The sequence below is a fragment of the Cyprinodon variegatus genome, unplaced genomic scaffold, assembly GCF_000732505.1.
Source record: "Cyprinodon variegatus isolate N-32 unplaced genomic scaffold, C_variegatus-1.0 Scaffold58, whole genome shotgun sequence".
Lineage (NCBI taxonomy): Eukaryota > Metazoa > Chordata > Actinopteri > Cyprinodontiformes > Cyprinodontidae > Cyprinodon > Cyprinodon variegatus.
The window spans coordinates 344959-350125 of NW_015150511.1; the positions used below are offsets into that span (position 1 = coordinate 344959).

The window sequence follows — 5167 nt, forward strand, 5'->3', positions numbered from 1 at the left end:
TGCACCTTTCCAATGTCTGAGAGAAAAAAAAATTAATGAACATTTTTTAATGTATGACCACTGTACAGAAGACTGCCATATGATAGCGCTTTCTAGCTTGTTTGTCGTTTTGGTAACTACATCAAAATTACCGCTAGGTTGACAAAAATCACGCCATCTGGCGGAAAATCTCGCGGCTTTTTCAAATCACGCGTCTTTTTAAAATCACGCGAGAATATGTACAAAACAACAAAAATTGCGCCGGCTGGGCCGTTTTCAGCTAATGTCGATGATTTTAAAGTAATTTTGAGTGATAAATATTTTTTTTGCGATCACTGCACTCGCCCGGCGGGCAAATGCAATGAAATTTGTTCTCTCCTGACAAAAAAAGTACTTGCTCTGGGCGATCGGGCAATGGTTAACATCGAGCCCTGGAGCTGCTGTATTAGTATCAGAAATTACATTGAGTCTACATTAGACGTAACAGTAACATTGAAATGCTTATAAATCTTATTTAATACTGAAAATATTCAAATCAGCTGTCTTTATAAAGGCAGAATTGTAGAAGTTATTCCTTTAGAAAAGATAAAACCTCTAATTGCATTTTAATCATTCTCTCATGAGAGTGATATCTTCAGACTATTTGTTCTTCAACCTCAACAGGTTCTTCCAGAAAAGGAAACACTATTCCAAACACTTCCTTGTTTAGATCTAAGCTAAAAAGTAGAGGTTAATAACCAAATAATCCTGCTATTGAGCAGATAATTTATAGTCATAAACTTATTCACGGTAATTACATCCTAGAAAAGCCACAGTAAGCAGGAACTGATCCCACAACTTACACTGGATCCCTACTAACCCTGCTTTATGAAATGGGCCCCTGGACAAGATATGAATCTGCTTTTTTTTTAGTTCTGCAGGGATTATATCAAACCTGCATTAAGCAATAATAAAATACCATCTGATGAAAATTTATTGAGTATTGGAGAAGTAATGGATCAGATTATACTGTGCAACTATTTGTAGTTCTTATGTTTTATTGTAAGAAAAACAGGTTACAAAGAGTAAATATTAAATTTCAGTTTGAGTTTTACTTATTCAATATACAATAAAACAGCAGATATAAAGATAACAATAAATGATAAAAATAGAAAAACAAAATAAGAACACAGGTTTAAATCAGATCAATGTTGCTAATCAAAGTGCAAAGTAGTTGATTAGATTAACCTTTAAGCAAATTAAGAGACTCACAAAACATTTCAAATAACAATTTAGCTTGTTTATTTCCGGGTTCTGATGTCCTTAAAAGCCCCGCCCACAGAACACTATGTCCTGCCAGCACCAGTTAATCTATAACACCGGTCCGGAGCCGAGTCCGCGTTGCTACTGTCCACAGTTAGCATGGCGCGCGCCATATGTTAGCAGTTGGTTTGGTTCACCCGCTGCTCCAAGCCGGACCACCGTCCGGTTCGGCCCCAGGTGGATTGTCTTACCGGGTTCTGGTCGAACCTCGAGTTCGGAGCTTCTACGGTGTGAACAAATCTGAGTCTTCTTCTCTTCTTCCGGCTGTATGTTTAATCCAAGCCTTTCAAAATAAAAACAGCGGTGACGTCACCGATTTCAGGGCACGAGTGGAACAGAGTCCTGTGAAGGACATTTACAGAACGCAGACAAAACAGAACCAAAGACGTGACTTTAAAAAAATAAATAAAGCGAGCCTATAAAGATTAAGTTAACAAAGAAAAAAACATAATCAGGGGAAACAGCCTTTAACATTGGTCAGACAGTCCTGAATAAATAATATAATTTTGACAGAATAATTGGATGTTTCAGCCTGTTGTCTAAAAACGTGAAAAATGTGTTTTACTATTTCAAAGTAAATCCTTACTAAGATTTCTATTCAAAAATGTTCAACTGATTGATTATATTAATCTCACAATGGAGAAATTTACTCCTTACATCAGCTCAAATAGTCAAAGGAGAATAATGAGCGAAAGGAAGAAAAAGATGCATGGGATAAATATACAGTATATACAGTGTATCCACATATCACAGCTTTTTTATAGCAGTGTTACTGCACAGGGTGTTTACATGTTTATTTATATAGATGGATATTTATTTATATAATTATTTCACTGGGTGTCAAATGTAGAGAAACAGGTTATTGTAAAGGGTATTAAATGGTAAATTGCACATTATATATTGTGCAAGTTATTGCCATTGTAGTATTGCATTGTAGAGTCTGGTTGCAGCAGGAATTAATGACCTGCAGTAGCGCTTCTATTTCTAAACAGGGTGTAAAATTCTTTCACTAAAGGAGCTGCTCAGCTCCTCTACAGTCTGGTGCAGAGGGTGAAAGGTGTTGTTCATGATGGATGTAAGTCTGGACAGCACCCTCCTCTCAGCCACTTCTTCCACTGAGTCCAGATTGAAGCCCAGGACAGAAGTGGCCTTCCTCATCAGTTTGTTCAGTCTCTTTCTGTCCCAGTCTGTGCTGCCAGGGGCCCAGCAGACAACAGTGTAGAGGAGGGCTGATGCCACCACGGAGTCATAGAAGGTTTTAACCAGGGGCCTGCTCAATCCAAAGGACCTCAGCCTCCTCAGGATGTAGAGGCGGCTCTGGCCCTTCTTATACAGGGTGTCTGTGTTATGCGTCCTGTCCAGTTTATTACTGACGTGAACACCTTGGTATTCAAAACTCTCCAGTTTCTATGTCCTGCCCCTGGATGTTCACGGGGGAGTGAGATGGAGATCTTCTCCTGAAGTCGATCACAATCTCTTTGGTCTTACTGGTGTTAGGTAGCTCTTCTCACAACAGTCCACAAAGTTCATGATGACCGATCGATACTCCAGCTCATTCCCCTCAGAAACACAACCTACAATGGCTGAGTCATTGGAGAACTTCTGGAGGTAGCAGTTATATGTTATAGGTGAAGTCTAAGGTGTAAAGGGTGAGAAGGAACTTCATCCAGAAGTTCTTGGAGTCAAAGTCTCTACACAAAAAGAACAGAAAAAAAAGAACACCATAGAACATCATCCTTTATAAATGGAAAATTGAAATAAACACATACTTACTATAGACTTTGGTTAGTAACTGATTTTTTCTTAGATTACATTTTTTAATTATGTTTTTTTTTATATATATATATATATGTTTTTTTTTATTTAAAGAGTAACACAAAATTGCAAGATTTAAAATGTCTATAAAGAAATTCTACACCAACCAAATGCTGTTCTGAGGGTTCTAGAATATCCAGTTTACAGTAGTTACAGTTCTCCTCCATGGGGTGGCGCCATTCAACCAGAAGTTCCGGTTGAACTCCCTCTGCCAGGAATCCAGGAATCCAGAATTCTGTCTGATAGTTTGTTCTCTGGTTCAGCCGACTGTTCAACCAATCAGCAGCATCTGTTTAGAGCTGGATGAAATGTCTCTAAAGGTGGGAGACCTGTCCACCCTGAACGATCCCCAGTCCTTCTCATGGACACACAGACACATATAACAATATTACACAAACTCACACCTAAAGACACTTTGGCGAGACCAGTGGATCCAGGACCCAGTTGGTCCTGGATCAGTTCCACACCCTAAAATAAAGCTAGTTGTCTCATTTTACTTTTACAGCACTGTTAGCTTAATAAAGTCAATAAATACAAATTTATAACGACAGCAGACATTTACAAGAGAAAAAACAGCAGTTAATAGCAAGAACAAAAGCAACAACGTTGGTAATATGAGGGTTCTAAAGTCTATTGCCAACTGGGAGGAAGAATCTGTGACGGCCAACTTTGGTGACCCTAGGAGCCTGTCATTGAAGAAGCTTTTTTCCCCTGGAAGTGAACCTTTCAGTCTGGTTCCTCTGTTCCATCAAGTCCCTAAAGCTACAGTTACCGGATCAAGAACTGGTCCTTAGCTCCATGTTTGTCTTGGTGATTCTCAGTCAGGGCACCCCTTCACTCCTTACAGAACCAGTCATTACTCTGCCTGGTTAAATTATCAGAATCAGGCGCTGACCTAAAAAGATGAGGAGGACTTATTTTTAAACAAATCATTTCACAATTATCAGGCTTGTTACAGGTGGTCTACCAACACCTCCCAGCCTGACACATACTAGAATCATTATTTCTGATTACTGTTTCCATGCTGAAGGTCAATCACTGGTGAAACAGCTTTTCTTTCCAGTTGGTCTCCTTCTTTGAGCCTCTGTTGTTTAGAGACATGCTGCTGCCTTTGCATCTCAAAGCTCATCAGCTTTAATAATTTCTCCTTCTTCAGCTTCTGCTTGGCTTTGATTCGTTCTCCCTCAAAATGTTCCTAAGAAAATGTATTTCAAACCTTCCTACACTGGTTCATTTACAGGTCCCTTAGCAAATTCCTCTCCAGGTTCCACCTCAGGTTCCCCTCTAGATTCTTCCAAAGTTTCCTCCTAACCTTGGTTCCTTCTTAGATTCCACCCTGGATTCCTCTCACAATTCCTCTCAAAGTCCCATTCGAGGGTCCTACCTAGTGTCTTTCCTTGGTTCCCCCAAAGGGTTCCTCTTTTGATTTTTTTTCCCAGGTTCCTCCCTCAGTTCCTCCTTCTTAGGTTGTTTCCAAGGCCCTCCCCAGAATCTTTCATGGATCGCTCCAAATTAGCCCTTTTTATATGTTTCTCTAGGTTCCTCCCTATAGGTTCCTCTATAGGTTCCCTCCAGGTCAGTTGATCGGTTCATTTTTCTAATCAGTTTTAGGTTAATTCTCCTCAGTGCAATTTACCTCCAGGCCATTTAGCTGCACTGCTGAGTCTTTTGTTTGTTTATTACCAAATGAATAAATAAAACCTTCTAAGTTGTTTGTTGTTCTGAAGGTTTCTGAGTCTGGTCCTTGATCTGTCCTTAAATTCATGACCTTTTCTGTTTATGTGTTCCCAAAAACCAGCCTTTGCTCTGATGCTGCACAGTAAACAGCAACATTCAGAGGTCAGAGGTCATTTCCTCCACGCTGCAGCAGGAGGAATCGGACCAGCGACCTGAGCCAGGGCGGCGTGTGGAGATTTTAGCCTTTCAAACCATCCAGCTGTGTTTTCAGTGAGGAGAAACGCAGCATGTTTAAATTTTCATCAGATGCTTCCCTCTGAGAGCAGCATGAATAATTCAGGCGGCGTTCAGGTCGACTCTGCAGAGCTCAGCGCTCGCATCATCCTGCAGAGTC

At 40.1% G+C, this 5167-nt stretch overlaps 1 protein-coding gene across 1 annotated transcript in view; it reads right to left on the reverse strand.

Annotated features, from left to right (window-relative positions):
- LOC107082643 (heme-binding protein 1-like) overlaps positions 1-1563 on the reverse strand; it is a 5696-nt gene extending 4133 nt beyond the window's left edge. Inside the window, exon 1 of the mRNA XM_015371429.1 lies at positions 1473-1563. The gene's annotated coding sequence lies outside the window, so the exon portion shown is untranslated. The remainder of the gene's footprint in view (positions 1-1472) is intronic.
- Between the last annotated feature and the right edge of the window lie 3604 nt (positions 1564-5167).